This window comes from Oncorhynchus kisutch, linkage group LG3, assembly GCF_002021735.2.
Source record: "Oncorhynchus kisutch isolate 150728-3 linkage group LG3, Okis_V2, whole genome shotgun sequence".
NCBI lineage: Eukaryota > Metazoa > Chordata > Actinopteri > Salmoniformes > Salmonidae > Oncorhynchus > Oncorhynchus kisutch.
Window position 1 is genome coordinate 55,220,208 of NC_034176.2, and position 19,146 is coordinate 55,239,353.

A 19,146-nucleotide genomic window follows, 5' to 3' on the forward strand; every position below is an offset into this window, starting at 1 on the left:
TCAGAAATAGAGGGTCCAGATTGTCAAGCCCAGCTGATTTGTACGGGTCCAGGTTTTGCAGCTCTTTCAGAACATCTGCTATCTGGATTTGGGTAAAGGAGAACCTGGAGAGGCTTGAGCGAGGAACTGCGGGGGGGGCGGAGCTGTTGGCCGAGGTTGAAGTAGCCAGGCGGAAGGCATGGCCAGCCGTTGAGAAATGCTTATTGAAGTTTTCGATAATCATGGATTTATCGGTGGTGACCGTGTTACCTAGCCTCAGTGCAGTGGGCAGCTGGGAGGAGGTGCTCTTGTTCTCCATGGACTTCACAGTGTCCCAGAACTTTTTGGAGTTGGAGCTACAGGATGCAAACTTCTGCCTGAAGAAGCTGGCCTTAGCTTTCCTGACTGACTGCGTGTATTGGTTCCGGACTTCCCTGAACAGTTGCATATCACGGGGACTATTCGATGCTATTGCAGTCCGCCACAGGATGTTTTTGTGCTGGTCGAGGGCAGTCAGGGCTGTATCTGTTCTTAGTTCTGCATTTTTTGAACGGAGCATGCTTATCTAAAATGGTGAGGAAGTTACTTTTAAAGAATGACCAGGCATCCTCAACTGACGGGATGAGGTCAATGTCCTTCCAGGATACCCGGGCCAGGTCGATTAGAAAGGCCTGCTCACAGAAGTGTTTAAGGGAGCGTTTGACAGTGATGAGGGGTGGTCGTTTGACTGCGGCTCCGTAGCGGATACAGGCAATGAGGCAGTGATCGCTGAGATCCTGGTTGAAGACAGCGGAGGTGTATTTGGAGGGCCAGTTGGTCAGGATGACATCTATGAGGGTGCCCTTGTTTACAGAGTTAGGGTTGTACCTGGTGGGTTCCTTGATGATTTGTGTGAGATTGAGGGCATCTAGCTTAGATTGTAGGACTGGCGGGGTGTTAAACATATCCCAGTTTAGGTCACCTAACAGAACAAACTCTGAAGCTAGATGGGGGGCGATCAATTCACAAATGGTGTCCAGGGCGCAGCTGGGAGCTGAGGGGGGTCGGTAGCAGGCGGCAACAGTGAGAGACTTATTTCTGGAGAGAGTAATTTTCAAAATTAGTAGTTCGAACTGTTTGGGTATGGACCTGGAAAGTATGACATTACTTTGCAGGCTATCTCTGCAGTAGACTGCAACTCCTCCCCCTTTGGCAGTTCTATCTTGACGGAAGATGTTATAGTTGGGTATGGAAATCTCTGAATTTTTGGTGGCCTTCCTGAGCCAGGATTCAGACACAGCAAGGACATCAGGGTTAGCAGAGTGTGCTAAAGCAGTGAGTAAAACAAACTTAGGGAGGAGGCTTCTGATGTTGACATGCATGAAACCAAGGCTTTTTCGATCACAGAAGTCAACAAATGAGGGTGCCTGGGGACATGCAGGGCCTGGGTTTACCTCCACATCACCCGCGGAACAGAGAAGGAGTAGTATGAGGGTGCGGCTAAAGGCTATCAAAACTGGTCGCCTAGAGCGTTGGGGACTGAGAATAAGAGGAGCAGGTTTCTGGGCATGGTAGAATATATTCAGGGCATAATGCGCAGACAGGGGTATGGTGGGGTGCGGGTACAGCGGAGGTAAGCCCAGGCACTGGGTGATGATGAGAGAGGTTGTATCTCTGGACATGCTGGTTGTAATGGGTGAGGTCACTGCATGTGTGGGAGGTGGGACAAAGGAGTTATCAGGGGTATGAAGAGTGGAACTAGGGGCTCCATTGTGAACTAAAACAATGATAACTAACCTGAACAACAGTATACAAAGCATATTGACATTTGAGAGAGACATACAGCGAGGCATACAGTAATCACAGGTGTTGAATTGGGAAAGCTAGCTAAAACAGTAGGTGAGACAACAGCTAATCAGCTAGCACAACAACAGCAGGTAAAATGGTGTAGACTAGGCAACGGGGCCAACAGATAAAACAAACAAGCAGAATGGAGTACCGTGATTAATGGACAGTCCAGCGTGCATCAGCTATGTAGCCAAGAGATCAGTGTCCAGGGGGCAGCGGTGGATGGGGCAGGGAAGCTGGACTGGCGAGTGTTATCCAGGTAAAAAAAAACGAACAATGTCTAAATAGCTTGTAGCTAGTTAGCTGGTTAGCTTCTGGAGGTTCTTGAGTGTGTTCTAAAAATTAAAAATAATAGCGATTCCGTATCACATTGGGTGAGGCAGGTTTCCGGAAGGTATAAACAAATTAAAAATCAAAAAGGGATAGAAAGTAAATATGGGTCCAGTGGGTGTTTGGGACGCGGCGATTCAGACGGTTAGCAGGCCTGTGCTAACAAGCTAACGGTTTGTAGGCCCGGGCTAAACAAGGTAGCAGTTAGCGGACCGGAGCTGGACAAGCTAGCAGTTAGCAGGCCGAATTAGCAAGCAGGGAGATAGCGAGGGCTAGAGAGTTAGCCTTTGGGGGACGTCGCAATGGGGTGAGTCTGTTTGTTCCTCTTCATGCGGTGACATCGATAGACTGGTCGTGGGCCCGGGTATTGTAGCCCAGGAGTATGCTACGGTGGTAGCACAGGTGCGCTGGCCGGGCTAGCTTCAAGCTAAGTGGGTGGAAACGCTAGCCAGGAGTAATCATCCGGGGTTGCGGTTTAGCTAGATAGCTAGTTGTGAAGATCCAGCTGAAAAATGTTCCGTTTGCGGTGGGAATCCGGGGATGAATCCGGGGATGAAAAATAAATAGGTCCGTTATGCTCTGGTTAGAGTCGCGTTGTTCGAACTGGCGAGAACTTTCCGAGCTAAAGGTTAGCTGATGACCGGTTAGCTGAAGGCCGCTAGCATAGCTGGTGGTTAGCTGGCTAGCTTCAGTTGAGGGGTTCCGAAGTAAATATAAATACTTTAGGAAAATAGCTACATTGGGTGAGGCGGGTTGCAGGATAGTATTTGGAAGCTTAGGTTTATCAAAATGTTTTTAAAGAGATATGCGAAGAAAAATATGTAAACAACGAAAAAGAAACGATATATACAAGGGGACACGACAGGACGACTTACTGCTACGCCATCTTGGATTGGTCAACATGTTTTACAGACTCGGTATGCTGTATGCTGATATTTCCTTTATGAATTGTGCCTTAAGCCTAGTTTATATCCTATGTACTGACTACAAGTAGCTATTTAAAATGGTGTTGCGTAGCAAACCTACACAGATATGTGCAGCCCAACAATTCCAAATTTTGCACAAGAATGCAGGCTCTCATTCAGCGTACTGTTTTTGTGTTGCGTACGTAAGGTATAAACCAGCCTTAATTGTTTTAGATGGGAAGGCAAGATGGCTATCCAATACAGTGGGGCAAAAAAAGTATTTAGTCAGCCACCAATTGTGCAAGTTCTCCCACTTAAAAAGATGAGAGGCCTGTAATTTTCATCATATGTACACTTCAACTATGACAGATGAAATGAGAAAAAAAATCCAGAAAATTACATTGTAGGATTTTTAATGAATTTATTTGCAAATTATGTTGGAAAATAAGTATTTGGTCAATAACAAAAGTTTATCTCAATACTTTGTTATGTACTCTTTGTTGGCAATGTCAGAGGTCAAACGTTTTCTGTAAGTCTTCACAAGGTTTTCACACACTGTTGCTGGTATTTTTGCCCGTTCCTCCATGCAGATCTCCTCTAGAGCAGTGATGTTTTGGGGCTGTTACTGGGCAACACGGACTTTCAACTCCCTCCAAAGTTTTTCTATGGGGTTGAGATCTGGAGACTGGCTAGGCCACTCCAGGACCTTGAAATGCTTCTTACGAAGCCACTCCCTCGTTGCCCGGGCGGTGTGTTTGGGATCATTGTCATGCTGAAAGACCCAGCCACGTTTCATCTTCAATGCCCTTGCTGATGGAAGGAGGTTTTCACTCAAAATCTCACGATACATGGCCCCATTCATTCTTTCCTTTACACGGATCAGTCGTCCTGGTCCCTTTGCAGAAAAACAGCCCCAGAGCATGATGTTTCCACCCTCATGCTTCACAGTAGGTATGGTGTACTTTGGATGCAACTCAGCATTTTTTTGTCCTCCAAACACGACGAGTTTAGTTTTTACCAAAAAGTTATATTTTGGTTTCATCTGACCATATGACATTCTCCCAATCTTCTTCTGGATCATCCAAATGCTCTCTAGCAAACTTCAGACGGGCCTGGACATGTACTGGCTTAAGCAGGGACACACGTCTGGCACTGCAGGATTTGAGTCCCTGGCGGCGTAGTGTGTTACTGATGGCAGGCTTTGTTACTTTGGTCCCAGTTCTCTGCAGGTCATTCACTAGGTCCCCCTGTGTGGTTCTGGGATTTTTGCTCACCGTTCTTGTCATCATTTTGACCCCACAGGGTGAGATCTTGCGTGGAGCCCCAGATCGAGGGAGATTATCAGTGGTCTTGTATGTCTTCCATTTCCTAATAATTGCTTCCACAGTTGATTTCTTCAAACCAAGCTGCTTACCTATTGCAGATTCAGTCTTCCCAGCTTGGCGCAGGTCTACAATTTTGTTTCTGGTGTCCTTTGACAGCTCTTTGGTCTTGGCCATAGTGGAGTTTGGAGTGTGACTGTTTGAGGTTGTGGACAGGTGTCTTTTATACTGATAACAAGTTCAAACAGGTGCCATTAATACAGGTAACGAGTGGAGGACAGAGGAGCCTCTTAAATAAGAAGTTACAGGTCTGTGAGAGCCAGAAATCTTGCTTGTTTGTAGGTGACCAAATATTTATTTTCCACCATAATTTGCAAATAAATTCATAAAAAATCCTACAATGTGATTTTCTGGATTTCTTTTTCTCATTTTGTCTTTCATAGTTGAAATTACAGGCCTCTCTCATCTTTTTAAGTGGGAGAACTTGCACAATTGGTGGCTGACTAAATACTTTTTTGCCTAACTGTATGTGTAGATGAGTTTGTCATAGGCCTTATTAAATAAAGGTGAAATATATATATATATATATATATATGTATATGTGTGTTTTCAAATTCACATGTCAGACACATGCCTCCATTAAGTCGCTTCAGGCTCTTCTAGTATGTTAATCTGTTCTGTAGCCTAAACGGTACTTGGATACATGTTTATGTCTTGCCATATTTACTATCCAAATGGCCCATTTCCTGTTAACTTACAATGTCAGCCCAGCTATCAATCTCAAATCTCTGTCCACAGGCTGATTTGGGAGATATTTTGATTCTTAGCAAAAAACTGCTTTCTGAGCAGAAGTGTCTGCTCTAATCACTAAATCATGCCTTAATTTCCACCCATTGCCATCGAGGCAGATTGATAGTTTTGCTGGGTCGGAGGCTGCGACAGACTTGCAGCCCAAGCGATTCTCCACAAGCACTTCCTAATCAGAGTATTTCATTATGATCGTAGTATACGTCTTATCAAAATGTATTTTTTTGGAAGAGGAGTACTAAGGTCTTTGAATGTGGCACAATGAGACCTATAGCCTATGATACACAAACTCACTGGTCACTTTTCCTGATTATGTTGAATTTGCAACGTGTGTTTTGAATTCCTACGTCTTAGTCATGGGTTGGTGAGGTTGTAAAGGTTGGATGTGTAGAAAGCTTATTTCCACGTTTCAAATCCCCTGTCCTTTGGGCTACATCTCCATAAATGCTTAGCTGGATTACTTCTCAAGTTCTCAAACACTTGAGTTTGCAGTCCTCACTACAAATTATTTGACAGACCTGATCTGTCGTCTGTGAGATAATGCAGTACTATAGCTCAGCAAATGCCCTCTCTCTAGCGTTAGGAAAGTGCCTCATCAGATGGGCTTATAATTCAACATCAGCACAGCTTTTCTGGGAATATCAGATACCTGTTAGGCATACCAGAATGCCACAGGCCTTGCAAGCATTACTTTGTGGTGTCATGCACAATGAACTTAGCTCCCTTTAAGTAACTGTCCAGGGTTTCCAGATTTCTATGAAATATACAATATGAGTGAAATAGTTTTCCTTCCATTTCAAAAATGTTTTTGTTAAAAAGCAGCTTTCCTGTGTTGGAATGGTGAGGGCGTACCGCAACAATGGTGTGGTCATAGAAAATATTTAATGCGAGTTTAGGCTGTCCCCGAATAAAATAATAAACTCTTGGTTGACCAAGAGTTGTCTGTTCTGTTACCGAAATCCGAAATGTTACCGAAATTTGTTTAGGAAAAACATTCCCTATTCCCTCAACCATTGCTCTCTTTAAGTGACAGGTATGACCAAAGACCAGTGGTGGGGAAAAGTACCCAATTATCATACTTAAGTAAAAGTAAAGATACCTTAAGAGAAAATGACTCAAGTGTAAGTGACCCAGTAAAATACTACTTGAGTAAAAGTCTAAAAGTATTTGGTTTGAAATTAACTTAAGTATCAAAAGTAACTGTAATTGCTAAAATATACTTAAGTATCAAATACTTTTACATAAATCATTTCATGTTCCTTATATTAAGCAAAACCAGACAGCACAATTAAAGTTTTTTTAAAAACAGATTGCAAGGGACACACTCTGACATAATTTACAAACGAAGCATTTGTGTTTAGTGAGTTCGCCAGATCAGAGCCGGTAGAGATGACCAGGCATGTTCTCTTGATAAGTGTGTGAATTGGACCATTTTCCTGTCCTGCTAAGCATTACAAATTTAACGAGTACTTTTGGGTGTCAGGGAAAATGTATGGAGTAAAAAGTACATTATTGTCTTTTGGAATAAAGTAAAGTAAAAGTAATCAAAAATATAATTAGTAAAGTACTACTTAAGTACTACATAAGTACTTTACACCACTGCTAAAGACCTATTCGCAAAGGACTATTATTACTAGAGAACGATATAGATACAGAATTACAGTATATGTCCAGGTGATGGGGCCATACTGATAATTCAAGCTTGGTTCCCAAGATTCTAAACCCCACCGAACCGTCTTTGGTATAGTGTCGCCATAATATTTGAATTGAGGAAGTGTGATCATAATCATTAGGATATTTTAGCGATCCGCAGTACGTCTTAAATGCCCCCCAGCCTTCAGATGTGAGCTAAGCAGTGTGTTTTAAAGCTATGGATGAGAAAGTTAACTCGTGCCTACTTTGAGCCGGATCCTACCGGAACAGGATGTGGCACCTCTCCGTTTTGTTCCGGAACCTATTTGGCCGGATCCGGTACCTCTCCTGGCATGAAAAATAATTGTCACTTTTTGCAATGAAAAAATTTGAATAAAAGCCTTCCATGTATATTCGAATTGCCTCTTCGTTAATTCTCCTGACCCCACAAAAATTGTTATGTGAAAAAGTAGATTTTAAGCCCGGGCCTAATATTCTAAGAATCAATTTGGGTTGGGCGGGCCTGGGTTTATGGTTTGCACAACATTGTAACCTATGTTTGAGACCAACGCGTGGCTGTGTGAGAAGCGCGCCAGTATCTCTCACATAACTAGAATGAGATTCACTTTCTATCATCTCTCTGCTCTGATAGACATGAGCCTGCAACTCTCATCTCTCCAGCGTTGCACTTAATAATTTATTCTCTTATCAATTCATAGCTGCCTGATGGGTTCTGCACAGACTGCAGCACCCCTTAAAAATGGAAATACATTTGCCAAAGTTATAGAATTACTGCTGTCTGTTCAGAAATAAATGAAATCATTCAGAATAGCCTACTACATCATGATAAAGCCTATAATTTAGCCACAGAGGTTCAATATCTTATTTAAATTGCTGCGCTGTGGATTGTAGCCCAATAACAAGGAATAGCCTACAGTCGGGAACGTGTGGCAAATCTCAGTGAACAAACAGCTGCAGACAAAACGGGCCTAAGCAATATTTCAAATACAATCGAGGGAAAGCAAATGCCTCCTGCTGAAAAGAGATGACTATGCTGTAGACTACCAAAATATATTTATCAAATTATTTTGTTTTACAAAAGAGAGAGAGAGCGAGTGAGTTGCGCATCATTGGGTGAGTCTGTGAAACTGGAAAGCATTTTTAGGACTAATTTCCTCATATTGTAGCCTACAATGTGGCTCCACACACCTAGACCTAGGCTATTGATGGATTCAAGACAAGGTCGTTTTTTATTGATCTCAGATTCTCAGTGTCAGAGTAGCCTGCCATTTCGATAATTTTCGCAGTATTAAAAAAAGATTATGCCAAAGTCTCCAGTCATGTAAAATTATGTAAAACTGCATGAAATGAGTTTATAAAATGCCAACATTTTCCCCGATCCTAGGCTACAAAAAAAATCTCCCCATGTGTGCAACTTCTGTAATATGCTGACCAGACTGTACACGTCGCGTGCGCGAGCGTCGGAAAATAAATGTAGAAATCCACGTTATTCAATTATTGCACCCACACTGCGCGCGCGTGCCAATGAGCGTCTGCGACGCCAAGGGCTAAAATAAAACTCGTTCCTATTTCTGACGCAGATCACGCGGCAAGTCCTGCCTCTCCCATCTCCTCATTGGTTTATAGAAGCAGGTAACCACGTGCCTTCTACCAACTTGGGTGATTGAAAGACTAACTGTTTTGCCGGTAGTCGTGGTAATACAATGAAAGTTTACATGCGATCACCATATAAATTAAACGATGAAAAAGCCTAGAAGGAGGAGATGACTAGAAACGATTCGGTTGGCCGTTTTATGTGTGGATAAATTGTCGGGATAGAGGTCCTTGTGCATTTCAGGTAAAATAACAACTCAATGTTTATATTCCAGGACAAATTAGCTAGCAACAGCAAGCTAGCTAAATTGGACAAATTAACGTTAGCTAGCAAATTGCCATACATGTTTAATGCTTTTCGGCCTGTCCCCAAATTAATGTCATTGGTTCAGAGTTTGTTTTGATATTTTAACCTGCGTGTCGTGACCGTGTTTGGTGTGGGGTGGCAAAATAAATGTATGCACGATAGCGCACGCCTCTACTCTAATGCTCTATGCTACTATGCAAATGCAATGATATACATGCAATGCTTTATTATAAAGTTTATTTATACATTTGTTTATGCATTCGTTACCTCAGAACTCCTCATGTCACCCCCCCCCCCCCCCCCCCCCCCTTTGCTCTCACTTTTTTAAAACAAATGAAGCACTGAAGTTGTCATTTCCAAACGTTTAGTTCAGCTATGCTGCTTTCCTATCTAACAGCAAGGTGTGCATTTAATAGGCTCAATAGTTTTTACTGATGCATTTGGCAGTATTCAATTATATAAACAAAAGCATTCACTGTGAAAGTTGATAGGCTACATGTAGGCCATTCATATATAAAGCTTATGCGTAGCACAGTTACATTTTTCTAATAATTTATTGTTGCACGAACCGCGAGCTGTCAAACGCAGACATTTCTCTCAAAACACAGGGATGTCGATTCGCACGGGGCTAGTATTGTCAGAGGACATTGGAGTTCGCCAAAAAACAGTAGGTTATCCTGCCTGGAGTTGTTACTCTCATGCCATGTAAAACAAATACTGACATGACAGATTCGGACAGAACTAAAATGACAGATATGGTGTTGTATACTTGTGCACATAATCACATTTCCAGACCTCCCCCAGTAAAACCTATCCCGTCCGAATATGGGGCCTGACTTATAGAATATCATAACATAAATAAATTGGTTATAACAAACTGAATACCGACTATAACACATGTGACAGCAAAATAGATGCAGAGGACGTGAAAAATAAACTGGGAATGGGGGAATGTTTACTGGTTGCTCAGGAGGTAAATGGAAAGTCAGATGGGTGGAATACATTTGACTAGTTGTGGAAAATACTAGAGAACAAGAAAGATAAGATAACATGCACCCAGCTCTTGCTCCATATCTGTGCCAAACAGGTGCTGTATAGAAAACAATATGATTTTTCTGACCCTTTGGAACAATGTAAACAACACTAAATAAATTATAAGCCTACCAGAGTCTCTGTAAAATTGTGTTTTTGTTAAACCTTTATTACAGCAAACTCAAAACAGGAGCATTCATTCGTGATTGCAATTTCCGTAATGGAACGGTTTGTTTATTGTTTAAACTAATTATTCAAGGCTGGCTTTATTCTATTTTAAAACGAAAATGTTTGATTGCATTTCAAATCATGAATGACTTGTATGCTATGTGATGACATGAATGAATGATTGATACAGTAGGCTAGATAAGTATTGAAATGTAGACTGAAGTAAGTTACGGTATTCAGACTAAACAGGATGAGCTCTTAGGCCAACAGCTCAATGGTGGTTATACAAGGCTGCTATCCTAAGGGTACTAATGACAATGACGTTACTTATGATCATAATAATAGTAAAAATAACATATACATGACATTTTTCGGACAATTTGGAAGTGTAAACCACACTAAATCAATTTATAAATAATACCAGAGAGGCTGTACTAATGAAAAAAGTTTAAAGCCTTTCTTACAGCAAAGCAAAGATTAAAAACAGCCAAATTTGGGAAGTTGTTTACTTGACATGTCATTCATTGCATGAGGCTTGGTGCTCACGGAATCAGCAGGCTATTAAACAAACAGTCAAACACTCAAACAGGCAACAGAAGCAGGATCTGTCTTATTTCTGTAGATATATTGTTGATAAAGCCAGGCACATTTAACAGTTAGGCTACTGATTATAGACCTAATTAAGTTGGTTTCCTCTCTCCTCACTTTTCTTAGACAATAAGGCACGGTCTGTTTTGTCATCTCCTCATTCTGCTACTGCCTCCGCTGCATTGTACTCAACACCAATATGCTGGTTAACTTTGCTATTATGAACATAGCAACGTGGTCTAGGAAAAGGCGCCAATTCAACAGCGCACTGATGTGTGTTTGAACCGTGGACTGCGACTACTATCCAATGCTGGAGAAAGCGCATTTGTTATAAAATAATCATATTTTTATTAGTGTTCCATCATTGTTCTTACTTAATATAACCGTCTAAAATTTCAGTAGCACATCTGACTGATGGACTGTGCCATCCCTATGGCCTCCACGATGCATCAGTCATTCGTAAAGTATTCAGACCCCTTGACTTTTTCCACATTTTGTTAGGTTACAGCCTTATTCTGACATGTATTAAATCCTTTTCCCCCCTCATCAATCTACACACAATACCCCATAATGACAAAGCAAAAACAGTTTTGTTGAAATCTTTGCTAATTTATCAAATAAAAAAACTGACATCACATTTACACAAGTATTCAGACCCTTTACTCAGTTCTTTGTTATAGCACCTTTGGCAGTGATTACAGCCTTGAGTCTTCCTGGGTAGGAACTACACGTTTGGCACACCTGTATTTGTGGAGTTTTTTGCATTCTTTTCTGTAGATCCTCTGAAGCTCTGTCAGGTTGGATGGAGAGCGTTGAGGTACAGCTATTTTCAGGTCTCTCCAGAGATGTTTGATCGGGTTCAAGTCTGGGCACTGGCTGGGCCACTCAAGGACATTCACAGACTTGTCCCAAAGCTATTCCTGCGTTGTCTTGGCTGTGTGCTTAGGGTCATTGTCCTGTTGGAAGGTGAACCTTCACCCCAGTCTTGAGCTCTCTCGCGCAGGTTTTCATCAAGGATCTCTCAGTACTTTGCTCCGTTCATTTTGCCCTCGATCCTGACTATTGAAAACTATATACTTGCCTTTTTATCTAATTTGATTAGTATTAGCTATCAACACTGCACTTTCAAATGGTGAATGCATGACGTTTGGTGCTTATAGAAAGCTAGCTAATACAGCAAGAAAGAAATCACATTTTTGTTGTGTGATAAAAGTATGTAGCCAAGGCTATATACCGTTGAAGTCGGAAGTTTACATACACCTTAGCCAAAGACATTTAAACTCAGTTTTCACAATTCCTGACATTTAATCCTAGTAAACATTCCCTGTCTTAGGTCAGTTAGGATCACCACTTTATTTTAAGAATGTGTAATGTCAGAATAATAGAGGATGATTTATTTCAGCTTTTATTTCTTTCATCACATTCCCAGTGGGTCAGAAATTTACATACACTCAATTAGTATTTGGTAGCATTGCCTTTAAATGATTTAACTTGGGTCAAACGTTTCGGATAGCCTTCCACAAGCTTCCCACAATAAGTTGGGTGAATTTTAGCCCATTCTTCCTGAATGGGCTGGTGTAACTGAGTCAGGTTTGTAGGCCTCCTTGCGCACACACACACTTTTTCAGTTCTGCCCACAAATGTTCTATAGGATTGAGGTCAGGGCTTTGTGATGGCCACTCCAATACCTTGACTCTGTTGTCCTTTTGCCATTTTGCCACAACTTTGGAAGTATGCTTGCTTGAGGTCATTGTCCATTTGGAAGACCCATTTGCGACCAAGCTTTAACTTCCTGACCGATGTCTTGAGATGTTGCTTCAATATATTATCCACATAATTTTCCTCCTCATGATGCTATCTATTTTGTGAAGTACACCAGTCCCTCCTGCAGCAAAGCATCCCCACAACATGATGCTGCCACCCCCGTGCTTCAAGGTTGGGATGGTGTTCTTCGGCTAGCAAGCCTCCCCCTTTTTCCTCCAAACATAATGATGGTCATTATGGCCAAGCAGTTATATTTTTGTTTCATCAGACAAGAGGACATTTCTCTACGATCTTTGCAGTTGCAAACCATAGTCTGGCTTTTTTTATGGTGGTTTTGGATCAGTGGCTTCTTCCTTGATAAGCGGCCTTTCAGGTTATGTCGATATAGGACTCTTTTTACAGTGGATATAGATACTATTGTACCTGTTTCCTCCAGCATCTTCACAAGGTCCTTTGCTGTTGTACTGGGATTGATTTGCACTTTTTGCACCAAAGTACGCTTATCTCTAGGAGACAGAACACGTCTCCTTCCTGAGCAGTATGACGGCTGCGTGGTCCCATGGTGTTTATACATGCGTACTATTGTTTGTACAGATGAACGTGGTACCTTCAGGCATTTGAAAATTGCTCCTACTACTATACCCCGTTCAAAGGCACTTAAATATGTTGTCTTTCCCATTCACCCTCTGAATTCCACAAATACACAATCCATGTCTCAATTGTCTCAAGGCTTTCTTTAACCTGTCTCCTCCACTTCATCTACAGTACACTGATTGAAGTGGATTTAAAACTAGTTAGGGATAGGCGGGACGCAAATGTCTCAACTGGCCAATTGCTAGGGAAAATGCAGAGCGCCAGATTCAAATAAAATACTATAAAATTCAAACTTTCATTAAATCACACATGTAAGATACTCAATAAAAATTACACCCGTTGTGAATCCAGCCAACATGTCAGATTTAAAAAAATGATTTTCGGCGAAAGCATAAGAAGCTATTATCTGATAGCCTGCACCATCTGCACCAGCAGTAAACAAAGGAGTTCACATATTTCAACCTTGCAGGCGCTACACAAAACACTGAAATAAAATATAAAACATGTATTACCTTTTTGAGCTTCTTTTGTTGCCACTCCAATATGTCCCATAAACATCACAATTGGTCCTTTTGTTCGAATAATTCCGTCCATATATATCCAAAATGTCCATTTATAAAGCGAGTTTGATCCAGAACAAAACATCTTACAAATAACGCAACGTCACTACAAAATATTTCAAAAGTTGCCTATAAACTTTGCCAAAATATTTCAAACTACTTTTGTAATACAACTTTAGGTATTTTTAAATGTTAATAATCAATCAAATTGTAGACGGGGCAATCTGTGTTCAATACAGGAATGAAAACAAACCAGTGCCACTTTTCACGTCTTGCGCAACTCACAAAAGTGTACCCAGTTCCTAGTTGGCCTACTTCTTCATTGCACAAAGGAATAACCTCAACCAAATTCCAAAGACTGGTGACATCCAGTGAAAGCGGTAGGAACTGAAAACAGGTTCCTAAGAAATATCCCTTGGCAATAACACCTCAGGGAACAGAGAGGGGCAAAAAAAGAATCTGAACAGTTAGTCCTCTGGGTTTTGCCTGCTACATAAGTTCTGTTATACTCACAGACATGATTCAAACAGTTTTAGAAACTTCAGAGTGTTTTCTATCCAAATCTATGAATAATATGCATATCTTATATTCTTGGCATGAGTAGCAGGAAGTTGAAATTGGGCACGCTATTTATCCAAAAGTGAAAATTCTGTCCCCTAGCCCCAAGAAATTCCTCTTGGAACTACCCATCCCGGATCTGGGAGAATTGTCATCAACTACACTAATTAGCATAGCGCAATGGTCAAAAAATATTACTAGAAAATATTAATGTTCATGAAATCACAAGTGAATATAGTGTAACACAGCTTAGCCTTTTGTTAATCACCCTGTCATCTCAGATTTTGAAATTATGCTTTACAGCCAAAGCAAGACAAGTGTTTGTTTAAGTTTATCGATAGCCTAGCATAGCATTATGTCCAGCTAGCAGCAGAAAGCTTGGTCACGAAAATCAGAAAAGTAATTAAATTAACCGTTTACCTTTGATCTTCGGATGTTTTCACTGACGAGACTCCCAGTTAGACAGCAAATGTTCCTTTTGTTCCTTAAAGATATTTTTTTATACCTAAAATACCTCCTTTTGTTGGTCACGTTATGTTGAGAAATCCACTGGAAATAGCAGTCACGACGACGCCGAAAATGTTTCCAAATTATGTCCATAATATCGACAGAAATATGGCAAACGTTTTTTAGAATCAATCCTCAAGGTGTTTTTCAAATATCTATTTGATAATATATCAACTGGGACAATTGGCTTTTCAGTAGGAGCGAGAGCAAAAATGACTACCTCTGTCTTTTACGCAAGAATCACTCTGAGAACCCTCAGCTGGCCACTGACGCATTGTAGTCGTTTACGCTCATTCTTCAAAATAAAGGCCTAAAACTAAGTCTAAAGGCTGTAGACACCTTAGGGAAGCCACAGAAAAAGGAATCTGGTTGATATCCCTTTCAATGGGCAATAGGGATGTATAGAAAGACAGGGGTTTCAAAATAAGAGTCACTTCCTGATTGGATTTTTTTCTCAGGATTTCGCCTGCAATATCAGTTCTGTTATAATCACAGGCAATATTTTTTACAGTTTTGGAAACTTTAGTGTTTTCTATCCTAAGCTGTCAATTATATACATATTCTAGCATGTGGTCCTGAGAATAGGCGGTTTACTTTGGGAACGTTATTTTTCCAAAAATAAAAAAAATGCCCCCTAGTTTCAAGAGGTTAACAAGTGACATCAATAAGGGATCATAGCTTTCAACTGGTCAGTCTGTCATGGAAAGAGCAGGTGTACCTAATGTTTTATACACTCAGTGTATATGTGTCCTTAACTTTATGCAGAAATGTGGTGTAAATGTGCCCCTTAAATTACTGTTCCATAGGCTTGGGCGATACCCTGGTATACGCCACTGCTTATAACTATAAGAAGTCTAAGATGTGTCAAATTGTATCCAGCTCAGGTCTACAGATATGCATTTGGTTTGCTAACTTGCTAGATGTCATGATTAAGTTTATTGGTTACGCAGGCACATTCAATCCCCTTCTGGACCAAGAACCCTGTTTTTTCAAATAACTGCCCTTGTGTGCACATTTGGTAATACAGTGTGGTACAGAAATTGTATGGAAATCTGGAAAACTGCCCAAACCTACTGTTCTGTAATTTGAATTGGCCATAACTTCATTAGTAAGTGGTATGCTAATAGAATCAAATGGATTGTGTTTTTTGAGATGCCTTTGAAAACATGTCCAGAAATGTGCCCAAAATGCTGTCCAAATCAGATTTCTGTTGATATTTTGATCTCTCAATTGATAGGATAACATTTCAGCGTGCTCCTAATGATTTCAAAATATTGTGTGATACTGTATCTGTGGATTAGAGTGATATATGACATGTTCCAAAACAGTGCTTGCATAATAAGTAATGGTAGCCTTAGTATTGTGTACCATACATCCCATCCAAAAAGGTAGAGTTGTACTGTTCCATTTTCAACATTCTAAGTACAGGGAAATCCAAATGGCAGCCATTTGATTCAAATGACCACCCTTGTTGACTGACACGCTTCCCCGACTGCCTCCAATCTTTAAAAAGTTCCTTAAGTGGGCGGCAGGTAGCCTAGCGGTTAAGAGGTGAAAAATCTGTCTACGTGCCCATGAGCAAAGCACTGAACCATAATTGCTCCTGTAAGTCGGTCTGGATAAGAGCATCTGCTAAATTACTAAAATGTCAAATGCAAAATGTAACGGTATCTAGTATTAATGTACCATTTTATCATAAAATATACCATTGTGGGTATATTTGGTTCTTATCCAAGTGGTTCAGCAGTGGGGGAAGGTCATGGTTACTCCTGTTTGCTGAGCCTGCTGCCAGTACCTGTTAGAGTGATGGCTGGACTATAGTGCAAGCTCTGAGGGAGCTTACATTCCCGGAAGATCTCTCGCACAGGACCCCTTTACCCCCTAAGCTGCTTACTTTGAGACCCGCTATTGAAAAGTCTCCCTAAGTCCTACAAGTGCCTCCAATAGAAAGGAGGCTCAGTATAGAAATTGCCTGAAGGAGAGCTTATTGTCACATTTTGCAGTAGATGTCAAGTAGAGGTGTAGATTCAACACAGAAATGCCACTGTTGGTGTTTGTGCGTTTTTCCTTGTATTCATACTTCCATGTGTGACGTAGTTATCAAGCACTAGTTAGCACTTTCATTAGCTAGCATCAGCACACTCATGTAATATAGCCTTGGCTGCATATTTTTTCACACAACGAAATGTGATTTCTTTCTTGCTGTATTAACTAGCTGTCTATAAGCGCTAAACGTCATGCATTCACCATTTGAAAGTGCAGTGTTGATAGCTAATACTAATCAAATTAGATAAAAAGGCGAGTACATCTAGCTTTCTACAGTGATTACCAATAGTGTTAATTGACTAGCAACAGTAGTTGCTAACCTAGATACAGAGTCAACTGATCATTATTAGGACTTAGCCTAAAGGCCATGATTTAATTATTGTGAAGATCTAGATTATAGAATATGTTTCTATTTTTATACATAGAGCACATGCACTGAGTATACCAAACATTAGGAACACCTTCCTAATGTTGAGTTACACCCCCTTTTACTCTCAGAACAGACTCATTTTGTCAGGGCATGGGACTCTACAAGGTGTTGAAAGCATTCCACAGGGATGCTGGCCCATGTTGACTCCAATGCTTGCCACAGTGTGTCAAGTTGACTGGATGTCCTTTGGGTGGTGAACCAGGGAATGGAGGGTTGGGGAGGGAAGTGGTTCGGGGGGGGGTGTTTATTAACACTAAAGATAACGATTACATCATTAATAATATATATCTATTTTTTAAACAATGGTAATGCTAGCTATTCTCTCTTGGAATCTGAAAGGCTTAAACGGTCCTATGAAATGTTCCAGCTGTCTTGATGTCCTAGCAAGAAACCATGTTGATATAGCAATGCTCCAAGAAATACACCTGGTTCAAAAGGACTCGCATAGAATAGAGAGCCATTTGTATTAACTGGCTGCATTTTCATCACCCCCAAACAAAACTAAAAGTGTAATCATAATGATGCATAAAGGCTAACTAACTGAAAAGTTGGTCACATAAAAGAGAACTGATCGTAGATTCTTAAGATATTTTCCCGGAGTGGACATGTTTCCAATGGTAATTGTCCGCACTGTTTGTGGTGGGGTGGGAATCAAATCAAATTGATTTTTATAGCCCTTCGTACATCAGCTGATAACTCAAAGTGTTGTACAGAAACCCAGCCTAAAACCCCAAACAGCAAGCAATGCAGGTGTAGAAGCACGGTGGCTAGGAAAAACTCCATAGAAAGGCCAAAACCTAGGAAGAAACCTAGAGAGGAACCAGGCTATGTGGGGTGGCCAGTCCTCTTCTGGCTGTGCCGGGTGGAGGTAATAACAGAACATGGCCAAGATGTTCAAATGTTCATAAATGACCAGCATGGTCAAATAATAATAATCACAGGCAGAACAGTTGAAAGTGGAGCAGCAGCACGGCCAGTTGGACTGGGGACAGCAAGGAGTCATCATGTCAGGTAGTCCTGAGGCATGGTCCTAGGGCTCAGGTCCTCTGAGAGAGAGAGAAAGAAAGAGAAAAAGAGAGAATTAGAGAGAGCATACTTAAATTCACACAGGACACCGGATAGGACAGGAGAAGTACTCCAGATATAACAAACTGACCCTAGCCCCCCGACACATAAACTACTGCAGCATAAATACTGGAGGCTGAGACTGGAGGGGTCAGGAGACACTGTGGCCCCATTTGATGACACCCCCGGACAGGGTTAAACAGGAAGGATATAACCCCACCCACTTTGCCAAAGCACAGCCCCCACACCACTAGAGGGATATCTTCAACCACCAGCTTACCATCCTGAGACAAGGCCGAGTATAGCCCACAAACATCTGCGCCACGGCACAACCCAAGGGGGGGCGCCAACCCAGACAGGAAGATCACATCAGTGACTCAACCCACTCAAGTGACGCACCCCTCCTAGGGACGCTATGAAAGAGCCCTAGTAAGCCAGTGACTCAGCCCCTGTAATTGGGTTAGAGGCAGAAAATCCCAGTGGAAAGAGGGGAACCGGCTAGGCAGAGACAGCAAGGGCGGTTCGTTGCTCCAGAGCCTTTCCGTTCACCTTCACACTCCTGGGAACTCTCCTTTCTGTAGAGTCCGTAAAACTGTGCATGTGCACGGCACACACTACCTCAAATTAGTAATTTTTTAACAAACTTGTTTGTTCATAGCAGTATTAGCTAGACACGCTTGAATTACAAAACAGTGTTAAACAAATAAGCCTTGTGTGGTTAGCTGCTTTTTCAATTTACCGACAATTTTTTTAGGCAATAGATTTCCATTAAAAAAATGTACAATTACCCTAGCTACTTTAGCCTTGTTCACACAGCAGGCCTTAATGCTCAAATCCGTTTTGAAATACTGACTTTTCAAACAGTAAGTTACAATTGATCAAATTGCATTTGTGTGTATTCAGACCGCGGTCATTTGCTGACATGGCTATGCTAGTTTTCATAGTAATGACGGGTGTGCTCGCAGTGGTGTAGGTTGATTGGCGGTGCTCGTGCTTTCTATCAAAACTAGTCTTTTTAGGCTGACCACAGCAGTCAACTAGCTATCTAGGTAGTTTTTCAGCTTTCTAGCACTTTCTCTAATTTGTTTGGTAACAATTAACAAGCTAGTTA

The 19,146-nt window shown here is 41.3% G+C and overlaps 1 protein-coding gene across 24 annotated transcripts in view; it reads left to right on the forward strand.

Annotated features, from left to right (window-relative positions):
- LOC109885065 (MAP kinase-activating death domain protein) overlaps positions 1 to 19,146 on the forward strand; it is an 86,830-nt gene that overhangs the window by 7,113 nt on the left and 60,571 nt on the right. The window lies entirely within an intron of this gene.